Below are 14,572 nucleotides of genomic sequence, written 5' to 3'. Positions count from 1 at the left end.
CTGAATGAGAAAGCAAGTAGGCTGTTCCTTTTCTCTCCAGTTTTCAATTTATTTATTTATTTTTTTGGGGGGGGGGCAGGGATATTTATGGACTCCAGTTCTTCATGGATACCAGTTTGGTGCCTAGCAGACATTCCCCCTAATCAAATTTTCACTTATCATATATATTATACATGTGGATTTTTACTGGGCAAGTTTCCACATAAAGCTGTTGGATGAACACTGCTTTTTTTAAAAGGTTTACTGAGTAAGATTCAAACTTGGAATCTGAGCATGCTACGGTGTCCAGGATTATCTAAATTTGAATTGTATGGCTTGTGAAGCTGAACAGTTGAAGAGTTTACTCATTAAAGCTCCATACACAGCAACATCACACAGATATATATACTGTATAGCTTAACCACAGATCCAGGAAAGTGCCCTTTGAGAACAGATTACTCCAGAGGATAGAATATATTCAAGATGTCAGGATTATAGTACAATTTTGTAAAATATATAGGGGTGCCAAAATATATAAACACCGAATTTACAATTTTTAATCCTCAAATTTTGTGTGATCCCATGTGAGAACAATGTGTTGGGACATTTCAGTCATGTTGGTTGTTTTCTTTATTCTGGAGTATCACAAATAATCTCACCAAAGCCATGTTGCTGATGCTAACATGCCCTAAAACAGGGGTGTCAAAACTGGTGGCTCATGGACTGGATGTGTCACACACAGGCCATGCCCACCCCAGCTTCACAAATGGAGAAAATGTCACAAAACATCATATGACAGCAACGTGATGCTGTGAGTTTGATACCAGGCCCTAAGAATTTATTACAGGGTCCTCTTCAGTAGGGGTCTCCAACCTTGGCAACTTGAAGACTTGTGGACTTCAACTCCCAGAGTTCCTCAGCCAGCAAAGCTGGCTGAGGAATTCTGGGAATTGAAGTCCACAAGTCTTCAAGTTGTCAAGGTTGGAGACCCCTGCTCTTCAGTATATGTGAGGCTTCCTTAGCAATTAAGCCTATGTAGAAAACATTTCCCAAAAGGCAAAAGGCTTGAAAATCACTATTCCAGTTTGAAGTTGTTGTAGACTAGCAAAGAAAAGAACTTTGTTGAATGTCTATTTTTTAAAAAAAAACAACATTCAGGGTATTGTTACTCCAAATGAAATCGGTGATGCTTCCATTTTCGGTGTTCAAAATTGGATCCTAGTAAAAGACAGTAAGGACTGAATTCAGCAAGACTGGCTTGTCATTAAACATAATTTAGAACTGCGCTATAAATTAAGAGTCAAGCAACTGCTGGCTTAATTTGTTTAAAATTAAAAATAAACCTTTGCCATCTGTGCATATATGGCAAAGCTTTTTTATTGTTACTTGTTTTCTGTTAAATAAAATCAACAGTGCAAATTTTTCAGAAATCATAAAGTAACACTACATGATGTAATTTCTTTTAGAGACATTTAGGCTGAGCACATACTAAACACCGTTTTCATTGGCAGCATCTATACTATGAACCATTTTCATATAGAAAGCAGATTGGTATTCTTCCCTAATAGAATTTTACTAGAGGAAGAGAAATATGCTTACGCTTCTGACTATTCAACAGTAGACCAAAATACTGCATTTTTCTGTATATAAGATGCTACTTTTTCTTTCAAATATTTATTTGAAAATGGGGGGGGGGGCAATCTTATTCCACAGGAGGCCAGAGGAGAAGGCAACACATGCCTGATGAGCCTCTGTCTTATATGCAGCTCTATCATCCCTCTCTATTGTACTTGTTTCCTATATCACATTGCCAATCTAGCTTTCATCTCTATTATTCCATCCAAGAATAGCATGCATTTCTTATTCTTGTATTACTCACTCTAACAAGATGGCTTCTTCACAGCAATGGCTTAAAATGTGCTTATTACAAGAAACCACATGAAATATGGGGGCATCTTATAGACTGAAAAATACGGATACATTTAATGCTACTTTTTTTTCCTAATGCAAGTTTCATTGGAAAAACAAACATCACTTTATTTAAAAAGAATTATCTAAGTATGACCAATTAAGTTGCTTTATATAGCTTAATTCCAGAAATTTGTTTTTTGTAATATTATTTACATGTTTCTAGTGTTAAACGGAGACTAAATTTCTATCTACATTTCTGAGAATTTAAAATATCAATTTCTAAAATATTGACTGTATTTTAATTTGGTCTAGAAGAGCTCTTATTCATTTGCATAGCTCAGAAAGTTAAAAAGACCCATTTCGCTGAGTACATTAGCTACAGTCCTTCATGGAGTAAACCTACTTATGAACTCTATCTTGGAGTCTCTTTTAAGAACAGCCCCAATCTTAAGTGATATAGAAAACATTCAACCAAGTGTTCATGAGGATGTAATGATAGAACATATGACTCACAAAACCTGAATTCCTACCAGTACATTTCTGAGAATTTAAAAGATCAATTTCTAAAGTATTGACTACATTTTAAGTTCAGGAATACACTTTTACTCATGCTTTCTTGCAACTTCTGAATTGCCTAAAATGAAGAAAAGGATTATTCCACTGAATTCTAACTGGATTGCCATATGCGTTTTAAAATATTTTCACTACTATCTTTTGAAAACCCATTTACCCAGATTTTACCCATTGGTTTTAGAATTTGGGAGATGTGTTTTAACTTTTGGGAAAACTGCTTTTAAATGAGAACTAGTATGGTTTGTAATTCAGATGGACTAGGGACAGGGAGACATACACTATCAGTCCTGGAAACTCACTGGATGATTCTGGAGCAATCTCCCTTAGCCCAACCCACCTCACGGATGAATTGTTGTGAAGAAAAATTTTTCTTGAGTTCTTGAATAAAAGATGAGGTTACAACAAAATAAATGCTGGAATTGGGATGCCTTTTACAATAAGGTGATTTTGGTTTTGTAAGCTGCCTTCAGAATGCTTTGCCATGAAAGCCTAGAAATATTTTATAAAATAAATCACTGTTTTTTATTTTATTTTAAAATGTTGCAGTTGAATTAAAATATAATTCCTGGCTAATACTCTGTCTCCACAGTTCCAGGAAGCAACAGGAAACAGAAATACAGTTTCATGCCTTCCTTTGTACCAGGACTTTTTTTGTGGGGGAGGGGAGGATGGGGTTTCAAGTCAGTCTTGATTCCTGGCAACTTACTTTTCTAATCTCTGCCATTTTCAGAAATAGTTTGCTATTGCCTGCTTTCTATTGTGAGAAAGAATGACTGGCTCAAGGTTACCTAGTATCTTTGTGTCTAAGGTGGGACTAGAATTCATGGTCTCCTAGTTTTTAATCTGATGCTTTAACTTACTTTTTAACTGATTTATCAGGATGATAGATTAATTAATATATTTGGGGAATAGAGAGAGCAATTTGCTGTCCCTTTATACAGAGTTAAGTGTCATCAAATGTTTCTTTTTATGTAGTTGTAAGTATGACCACGCCCTATCAGATTTTAGGTATACTATCCATGAATTAGTGTTCATTCACTGAGGATAGTGTATGTGTATATAAGGGGGGGAAAGTAACAATATCTGAGGTTTTGATAATGTCTGAGCATTTGCACTTATGTTCATTTTTCATATTTGGAGATTTTAAAAGCTTATTAAGAATTCAACTGCATCTTGTAATACGAGCTTTTTATTCATGTACCAATAACAAGAAGAACAAAAATCCCATCCAACTTCTTGCAGGTTTTGAAGCATTTAATGGAATTGTCCTTGATGAGAGATATGGAAGAAAATTCATTTCCTGTTAGCCTGACTCATGCTAATGGAGTTTTAGAGTGCAGCCTTTGCACTAGGTTCTTAATGACTTGTTGCAATGGAGATGGGAGAATCATCACATAGCAATGCCATCCTCTGGCATAGTTCCGGTGAGAAAAGGAGTATGCTGAATACAGCTCAAAGAAAGCTTATTTTCTTTGGCAAAACACGCCCAAGCAGCCACATAATAAATCTTGAGATTTAGGAGGTTTTTCTCCTTGGTAACATAATGTTGGATTGTGATTGTTCACAGAACTGAAAGAAAACAGGGAAAGAAAACCCACAATACTGAACTTGAAAAGCAAAGAATTTCTCACTTTAATGGAGAAATTCAAACTGAACAAGTTTGGAAGTGTACAGAATGCTGCCAATTTATACACAACTGCTATGGAGAAATACACTGAAGATTTCAGATATAACTCTCTAAATTGGTCCATGCCATTTACCGAAGTATAATGGGCTAAGGATGGATGTTTGTTGGTGTTCCTCTTTATAAAAACAAGTTCTAAAACAAGGGAAAGCCTTAGCTTACTTTGGTCACTTGTCCCAAAAAGAAGAAAGTATTTTCTAAACAATAATATTTTAGAGTTGTATGTACCAATTTACATATGCTACTTTAAATAGAATATTAGTTGGGTAGCTCTTGGTTTAATTTCATGTGATCCCCAGCTTAATTTTAAAAGTGCATACAAGCAAATCAGGCTTCTAGTAAAAGTTATGTACTCTCTCTGTGACGTGACAACCAGTTGTGTGGGGAAAAAGAAAAGGGAGAAGAGACAGAGAAGGTATTATGTGAACAAGAAATAATAGGTAGTTCTGTCTACTTTTAGCTCTGGTTCATGTTGGAATGTTGACCCTAATTGGTGTCAAGATAAAGTACTTCTAGCAGAAGTTGTAACCACCTTGTGTTAGGGTTTGTTTGTTTTTTTGCATTAATATAAAATTGGTAAAGAAAAGCTACATCTTACAACAGCAGGGAAGACTGTGATTTATCATTTGAAAAATTGTAAAGTGGTAATCAGAATTTCACAGTCCTAGTAACATTTTTGTTGAGCCTTTAATTGGTAATATTCTCAAGCAATTTAAAATATAACTTCTTAATGATTTCGTAATATAGGTTAGACCTTCTTAGCTACAGCCTTTATAGAAATTAGCTTAATATAATCATGAAAAAGTACTGGTATTGGTTAAGTGATTTGTGAATTTAGGTTTTAAATTACCTACTTCAAAGTGCTACATTTGAATTTCAAGGCTTATGAGACAAGGTTAAAGGATCATCATAGGAATTCTTTTTATAGGTAATAAGAAAGAAAGGTTAGTGGCACCCTCATTGTGCAATGCAAATAGTTTTATTTTCTTTTAGATCTTCTACCGGTAGTACCTCTCAAAACAAACTAGCTCTATTTTGTTGTCCTTTAACCTCTGATATTCATGTACTATCACATCACTGTATTGTTATTGGTTTTACTTTGTTTACTTTTATTTTATAGCTCACCCTGAAAATTTAATGTTATAGAGCAGGGTATCAAACTCGTGGCCCACAGGCCAGATGCGTCATGTGTTGGACATGCCCATCCCTGGTTTAGTGAAGGGAGAAAAAAAATCATCACGTGATGACGGCGTGATGATGCAAGTTGAAACACCCCTGTTATAGAGCAACCTATAAATACTTCTTTAAAATAAAAATGCTAAATATTTATTACAAAATTCAATTTTTACTGAAAGCAAACTAATAAAATCTATTAATGTTTTGTATATTTATAATTTGATAGCTGAGAAATAAGAATTGTTAGCTTAATCAAAACCTTCTTAGCTTTTTACTGTAGCCTTTATAGAAATTTATAGAACTTAATTCACATATAATCATGAAAAAGTGTACTGGGTATTGGTTAAGTATGATTTGTGAATTCAGGCATTGTGTAAATTTACTACTTCAAAGTGCTACATTTGAATTTCATGAGCTTTTCATGATTTGACCAAGGTCCATAAAGGAATCATCATAGGAATCTCTTTTTGGACATCCCTATTAGATGAAGTACAGTAGAAGTGAAAGGACCTTTTCTGTAGTGGCACCCTCATTGTGCAATGCAAATAGTTTTATTTTCTTTTAGATCTTCTACCGGTAGTACCTCTCAAAACAAACTTAGCTCTATTTTGTTGTCCTTTAACCTCTGATATTCATGTACTATCACATCACTGTATTGTTATTGGTTTTACTTTGTTTACTTTTATTTTATAGCTCACCCTGAAAATTTAATGTTATAGAGCAGGGGTATCAAACTCGTGGCCCACAGGCCAGATGCGTCATGTGTTGGACATGCCCATCCCTGGTTTAGTGAAGGGAGAAAAAATCATCACGTGATGACGCGTGATGATGCAAGTTTGACACCCCTGTTATAGAGCAACCTATAAATACTTCTTTAAAATAAAAATGCTAAATATTTATTACAAAATTCAATTTTTACTGAAAGCAAACTAATAAAATCTATTAATGTTTTGTATATTTATAATTTGATAGCTGAGAAATAAGAATTGTTAGCTTAATCAAAACCTGTAGAATCTTTTACAATTCTTCATAATAGAATAAAAAAGGTCTCTTTCTAGTCAAGCTTACTTCCTAGTGGTTCCTTGGGCACATTCATGAGATATATTTTTTTTTTTAACCAACAAAATTAAAGTAATCTGTCTTACCATAACTTCTTCTAGGATTTATTTATTTCCCAGTCCATCTTATGCCCTTATAGCCTCCCTTCCCATCACTAAAGAGGTCAGGCATTGTTTTAAGATCAGCTAAAGTCAGCTGGGGAGTCATATTCTGGCCTCCCTTAAATAGTAATCTTCAGATGTGTTGGGCTACCATTTCCCAACATGGCTAGCTGGAAGGCACCAAATTGGAGAAAACAGTTCAACACTAAAAGTCAGAACAGCAACAAAGCAAATACCTGTTGGGTTAGGTAAAATGCAGCTACAAGATGTTTGAAAAGTGCGAGACCCAACATATTATCTAGCCCAGAATATTTTCCTGATACTTCTCAGAAAAACAAAATACTGTGTGTTTATTGAATTTTCATCTTTCTTTTCTGCTTTAAAAAAGTGGCCATGGTGGTCTCAATAAAACAAGATTGCAATTGAAAAATACATAGGTAGCATAAAAATAATCAGTCTTCTGTTTTCGTTTCCCCAAGCAATTAGTATTCAGTAGCATCTGGCTCTGAAGGAAATTGCTCCATTTAATTTTTCAGTGAAATATTTAATAATAAAATTTGTTTTACATACAGGACTATATATTTAAAGCTTCCCAGTCAAATAGTTAATTGACATTATATTGTCAATTGTTAAAATGTTTGGACATTCTTTTTTCCAATTATATATGACTTTTCAAATACCTAAACTTATATTAATACAAAACAATTCTTAGGAAAGAAACAATAAGCAGTGGATCAATCTTTCACACGTATCCCTTCCACATGTACATATATAAGCTTGCATATTTAATACATCCAATAAAATGAAATTTCTTTTTTACTATCCAGTGTTCTATTTAACGTTAAAAATAACAAAAACCTAAGTAGTTTATTAAATTCCGCGGGAGACTGCTCAAGTGTATACATAATTCTGACTATTATTGATTTGAGTTTATGGTGTGTTATTATTTTAATTTTATTTTAGCATTTTTTTAAAAAAAAATCATTGTATTTTTCTCATTGTATTATTTTGGAATTTCAGCACAGTCCAGATACAGTATAGATCCTTATCGACTTCGCTTTATGTCTTTCTCGCCTTTTCTTTTAAATGCTATTGTTGGAAGAAATATCCTTCTGGGTTCAGTTCCAAGCGGGGGAAAAGACACTGTAAACATGGAGGCTGTTTGGAAGGTTTAATGGTGGACAGCAGGACCACATGGCTTGGAGCCCCCGAGTGAAAAGGAAGGATGATCACATGCTTCAAGGTGAAGGAAGAGATCAAGGAAAAGGGACTGAGGTGCTGAGAGTGCCTGGGTTTTATAACCTTTGTTGGGATTTGAATTGGAGCTTGTATTCTGATTGGTTGGCAGATTCCCATGGGGCCATGCAGGGGCAACTCTGTAGGCTGTCCTGAGTTCCAGGCTTGGTTGAGCCTTGCTGGAAGATGATACACTGAAAGGGCTTTTGAACAATTGCTATAGCTTTACCTGGAGATCTTTCTTATGTAAAGTATTCTGGCCCAGGCCTTAATGGTCCACCCATTAACAAAGGTGGGGGTGAGCTTCTACTTCTGAGGTGAGTTTCTGCTTCTGAGTTTCTACTCTTTTTAGGGGAAATTATCTGCCTTTTTAATATTTCCTAGGATATTTCATTTTTCTAGGAGAGGGGTGGGTGCTAACTTCCTACACTATCAAATCCATTTTTTATTAAGATAATAGACCAGCATAAGGTGGATGCAATATGGCAATTAAACATGATGGATAATCAAGAGTCAAAATAGAAATGTCCAAGGCCAATTTTTTTTATCAGAACTTTAAAAAGCTGGGGTCTCCAAGCAACTGCTTAGTGGTTGCCAATTTTTTTTTAAAAAGATCAGCTGTGAACATATCCAATTAGAATAGTTTGACACAGAAACAAATCCGCAAATTTGTCAGTAATGTGCAGATTTTCTGTTCCATTCTTTCTCAAAATAACAATGCCAAGAGGTAGAAGCCAAGTAAAATGACAGAAGGCTCCAAAAAGTAACTACTTACCAAAAAGAAAGAAAGATTTACAGACACAAATTTACAGATTCCTATGACAGAAATATTTATGAAAACACATTTCAGACAATTTTCTTCCAAGAAGAAAAGAACTTACCTTACAGAAATTATTAAAAATTCAATGGGGGGAACTATAAGTGGCAGTTCATAAATAAATGCTGAATTTTGCATGAATTATAGCTCAAATCAACCTTCTGCATCTTGCTGTTTATTGAATTATGTTATAGCAATTTGAACTGTCAGCAGGCTAAGCCAATGGGAACTGACATTCAAGGGAACCAATCTGGAAAAGGTTGATTTATAAGAAGTGCATTCTGAGAAATGCAGAAATTATATTCACTCAAAAAGGCCAATCCAGATTATTTTAACCCCATGGTAAACTCACTTAGCACTTTCATCCATGGATATTTATTTTATTTATTTATTTTTATTTGTCAATTGCTTACAAGATAATAGATATAAGTAAAAACATAGTTATGAATACATGGATACATGTAAGAAAAATAAAAAAATATAAAAGAAACAATAGGACAGGGACGGTAGGCACATTGGTGCGCTATTAAATATTAAATAAAGATTAAATACAAACAATGTCCAGAAAAACCGTTCTTGTTGCTGTTGTTTGCATATCTTTTATCTTACTAAGTAGATAGTAAGGGTGGTTAGAGAATGGCCTCTGACTTTCATCGACAGAAAATCTGAGCTACATTAAATTTCATTCATACACAAACATTGTGTATGAGTTTGCTATCTCTTGGGAATGTTTTATCAAAATATAACCAACATTCATCTGTGTACAACTAAAATTGTGTTTGTCTGTTTGTACCATCAAGTTAGCCCAAATGATTTTGCAAAAAGTTTGAATTGAAGCTGCTAAAATCCATTACAGGAGGTGTAGAAGATGTGGGACTCATTACTCTGGTGGAATTGAAATTTTTAGTGTTCAGACCAGTATTATTCTCAAAGTTATGGCTTTTGCAGCATCCCTGTGATAACATGATTGTGATTTACGACACACCCTGTCATCTTTCCACCAGCAAAATCAATGGGGAAAGCAGCAGGAAGTCAGAAGCTGTTCCTTCTCCCACTGCTTTTGTTTACCTGTGAACCTTCTATTTATATGTTTAAGTAAGTGAATATTGGCTTATTATTGAAGTTTGTTTACCAGTACAATTATTTTTCTATTTATGATATATATACCCTTCTTAGATGATCACAGTACTATCCAGCATTTCTGTAAGAAGAAATACGATCATCCTAAAATTTAATGTCATTCTGATCACATCAGGCTTCACATTTCTCTCATAGTGTGACAGAATGGATCACAGGTTGGGCTAGGAACTACTAAATTTCACTGCATTTACAAATTCAAACATTTTATAGGCACCAGGCTAGAAACTAGGACACTACAAGTTACAATTCTACTTGAAAAAAGCCAAATTCTCTCGAGAAAAAGGCAAGGGCAAACCCTTCCAAATATCTCAACAAGAAAACTGCAGGGACTACAATAGTTCAATCAATCAAAGAGTCAAGATTGACGTAAAGGCACAAAATAAAGAAACAACACCAAACACATATACACTAATGTTAGATTTTATGATTTTATTCTACGTATCCCCCACTATTTTTTAGGTTTAATCTCTGTGATCTTGTTATTCTACGTGGATTTTTGTTCATTAAAATTTAAGCTAAAGACTTCCTTGTTTTGACTGATAATAAATTTAAATTATTCTCACATGTTCTTTAGAGACCCATGCGCCCTCTGGTGGGTATATATTATATATAACATATATAGATAGATGAAATAAGATAGCTAGGGTAGAGCTTTATTTCTGGTGACCACATGGAACAAACACCCAGTATGTTAGCAATGCTATAAACGTGATTGGCCATTGCCTTCTCAAAGTTTTCTGCTTTTTTTCCAACTTAATGTACAACCCTGAAAATTTCCTGATGGTTTCCCATCTAAGAAATAATCAGACTGGATATTGCTTAGTTCATGCCTCAGAAAAGGTCAGCCAGATGCTACTATCTGCTATGAAAAGAGATGCCTCGTAATTACAAACTTGCTTGACAGACCAAAGAAAATGTGAGAAGCTTTAACCTCCTGATCCACGAAATTGATTCAATAGGAGTATTGTTGGAGGATGACATATTTTTAACTTTCAGAGCAACTTTTTCAAATTGGTAATTCGTAGGTCTGTTGTATTGGTTGATCCCTGGATGTATTCTCTTTTATTGGTATTGCCCCACTGTTTTCTCTCTTAAAGAGATTTAGTACATGTCATTTGCAGTTCTGAAAAAAATACAAAAGGTGGGACATAATACATATATATTAAGTGTGAAGGAAGCTTAAGTAGCATTAACTTCATGTTTTAAAAAATGTAAGAAATGAAAGCTGAGTGAAAATTGAGATAAAATACTAACATGTCCAAACATCAGCATAGCCAGAAGCTTTCAGGATTAGGTAGCATTGTATGGTTGCACCATTGGTTTACTATTAAAATGTACAAATCAGGATTCTACAAGTCGGAAAATGATAGCTAAGAACGAAACATGGTTCATTACTCTAGCTTAAGAAGGGAATAAACCTGAAATCTTGCCTTACATGTCATGATAAAGCATGGAATTTCATCAATGCAGCCTTTCCCATTGGCAGATGTTAAGGAAATAACCAAGTAACATTTAGAACTATATTATTTATTAGTAGGCAGAATCGATTGTGTTATTATGCAGATGACAGAATTACATGCATATTGTTAATGATAACATTGAGCAAAGTGGATATAATCAATGATTTAAAGGTACGCATATATTTCTTTTTCTGAATCTCTTGAAATTAAGTTTTCCAGCAATCTACTTATTTTATATGAAAAGTATAGTATGCACATAAAATATTAAATATGTTTGTCAATGGCTACTGTCCAAGACTTACGAAGAGAATAATCAGTAGGTAAGTCAAATACCTTTTTAAAACTATGAATATTCTAGGATGATATTTTTCTATGCATAATTAAATCTAGGGCTTCTGAGAAAACTAACATGAGATTAGACTGCAAAACAGTCATACTTAATATCAAGATCTTGTTTAGGATATTTATTACATCCAAAAACCATGGGATATGTAAGCAGGTAACATTTAAGAAGCCTGCATTAATGCATCTCTTGCCTTCCTATACACTAACGTGGCAGCACGAATACTGCACATATGCAGAATTCCATCTGTAACTACTCATAATATAAAGGCTAAACCAATAAAACCTACTTTTAAAATGCATTGGAAAAGTCTACCTTAAGGAGTATGATCACATCAATATGAAATGAAGAGAAACCAGAATTCAGTTAGAGACAAATTTGGTTTCTATGTCTGTGCCAGAACCTGATAATAATTAATCATTAATTTCTAGTTAAAGTTATTTTTTTCCCCTTATGTCTGGCCTCACTGATTCTCAGAGACCATTTTAAATCAATTTGAGTAACAAAAGCTCACAGCAAACTCCAGTCTTTAAGTCTCTCTTTGGAAAGCATTTGGCCATTAGGTTTTGAAAATGCCAAGAGTCATCTTAAATAGAGTATCTGGAATATTGATTTCCAAATCAGTCTAAGCTTTGGTTCAATCCCATAGTTCTTGGGGGTGGGTGTTGAATGAGCATGTGCTATCATCCTTCTTCTCCTTCATTATAAATCTAAAATTTCACCAGGGCTTCATCTTAATTAAGCTAACCGTGATTTGTTCTATTCGGGTAGGAAAAAAGCAGGCAGAGTTGGGATGGCTAACTTGACATAAGGTTAGAGTCATTACCCTACCACAACCAAGTCCAACCCCTCCTGAATTATGTTGACCTTTATCTGGTACCAATTTAGTGTTGAATTTTAGTTGATTAGATTCTAGTGTACAGACTTCAATAAATGTACTATGCTGCAATCTAACAGATGGTCGTAATTATTTTCGCCTGACCATTCATCTTATTTATGAATGAAGATTAGTATTAATTGGTGATTGCCATTCTTATTTGTACTGTTTATTAATTTGTTATGTTATTTTATTGTATTTTATGGTTTTTATTCATGTCTCTATGTATTTTGATATGTGTCATGACTCCGTTGGAGCCTAAATCTGTGGGGAAAGACGAGCTGAAACCTGAGCCGACATAAGATTGTGGGGGCGGCTTTGTTGGCTCCGGAGGAAAATGGGGAAGGGCAGGACCAGTCAGGACAGGGCCTTTCAGGATTAGAACAGCTTGTAGATAGGGAGGAACAGAGGCAGGATGAACATGAGAGATGGAGCTCATGCGAGGAGCAAGGACCACCCCCTCCTGATCTGAGAGCACAGAGTGTGGAGAGAAGGTGAGAACAGCGCAGACAGAGCAGGCTACTAGGGAGAAGAGTGCCCTTACCCATCATCACAAGACACACCTGGGGAGTGAGACTGAAGGAGACGTTGTGGGAGGGGCATTTCTTGGGAACAAATGCTGAGTTCCTGAAGTGATTCAATGCTGACGTTTGAACTTTCCAAGAGTCCTTGTATTCTTTCTGGCTTTCAGAATTAATTCATTAATTGGATCCTTTGCTTCCTGAACTCCTTGATTTGCTCTGCTGGATTTATTGCTGTGCAGCCTTAGTGCACACAGTGCTGGGCTGGACTTGAGGTGTGGGGGGTTTGTCATCATTTTGCTCTGGGACTTGCCAGAAACATGGGACCGTTTGGAACAATAAAGGGGAGGGGTTTGAACTGCCAGCTGCCTGTGTTATCTCTGTGCCGTGCCCCGGGTCATCACAATGTGTGTATCCTTATATGTATACATTTTACATATTTGATATCTATTGTTTTTGTAGCATAAAGGCTATAATAAGGGATTTATTGATAATGTACTGATAGTATAAATAAAGAGTCTGTGTATACACACTGTAATGAATGTGAATTAATCTAAATATCCTTAAAATTTGTGCTGGAATTTTATAATCTAGTTATTGCTTTAGGTTTGTTTTTACACTTTTCCTATTATTTTTATCAAGGTTTTTATTCTATTTTGTTAACCTCAAAAAACTATCAAGTGTGTAGGTAGCATATTTAAATCTATTTATTTATTTATCATATGTCTATAGCCAACTCTCATGTGAAAGTGACTATGGGTGGTGTACAATACTTTCTAAACAAAATAAATAAACTATGCTTACAAGTAATTTCATTTAATTAGCTTGTCAGTTTGTGCTCTGCAGTTTTCCGAAACTATACTTTGACCCAGATTGTTTTATGAAGATATTGTCTTCACATATTCTAAAAAGCACTTAATAAATCTAGTTACTGTAGGGGGTGTGTGTCAGTGGTGATATTCAGCAGGTTCTGACCAGTTCTGGAGAACCGGTAGCGGAAATTTTGAGTAGTTCAGACAATCGGCAAACACTACCTCTGACTGGAGATTTTACAGTATCCTTCCCCTGCCACGCCCACCAAGCCACGCCTACAGAACCTGTAGTAAAAAAAAATGAACCCCACCACTGGTGTGTGTGCGTGTGCGCGCGCATATTTTTGCCTTCAAGTCTGCTAGGATTACTCCCTGAAGCTTTACAGAAGGAAAAAGGATGATGATATGTATGTTAGCTCAGCACCACAACTTTAGTTTCCATTTTATTACTTTCTATAAATCTTTTGTAAATCCTGAGACAAGAAACCTATCAGCATAATGAAGAACCTTACATTATCTACCCAATGAGAGTCTATACAAACGAAAAAGACTGTCTTGTTTCAGTTGTTCATTATATATGCACAAGGAGGAAGGACAGGAAGAGGAACAGAATATTTGTTTCTTTGTTTGTTTTAACAAATTTATATCCTCTCATCTCACTAAGTGACTTTTGGTGGTTTACAGTCAAAATGCATATTCCATATAAAACACCATTAAAAACAATTAAAAATGAAGTTAAAGACAGACTTTTAAAAGGCAAGTTAAAAGGTGGAGGAAACGCCCTCAAACTACCAACCTCCCCCAACACTGCATGGCTCTCTTCAATCCCCAGGCAAGTTAGGCAGAATTAGTTTTTACACTATTCTGAATGCCTGGAAGGGTG

At 35.0% G+C, this 14,572-nt stretch overlaps 1 protein-coding gene across 1 annotated transcript in view; it reads right to left on the bottom strand.

Annotated features, from left to right (window-relative positions):
* Positions 1–14,572, bottom strand: part of ANK2 (ankyrin 2) — a 279,598-nt gene that overhangs the window by 245,195 nt on the left and 19,831 nt on the right. The window lies entirely within an intron of this gene.

This window comes from Notechis scutatus, chromosome 4, assembly GCF_049901735.1.
Source record: "Notechis scutatus isolate UNSWTSFEM ecotype Mainland chromosome 4, rNotScu1.2, whole genome shotgun sequence".
Lineage (NCBI taxonomy): Eukaryota > Metazoa > Chordata > Lepidosauria > Squamata > Elapidae > Notechis > Notechis scutatus.
This window is presented reverse-complemented; position numbering and strand designations above follow the sequence as displayed.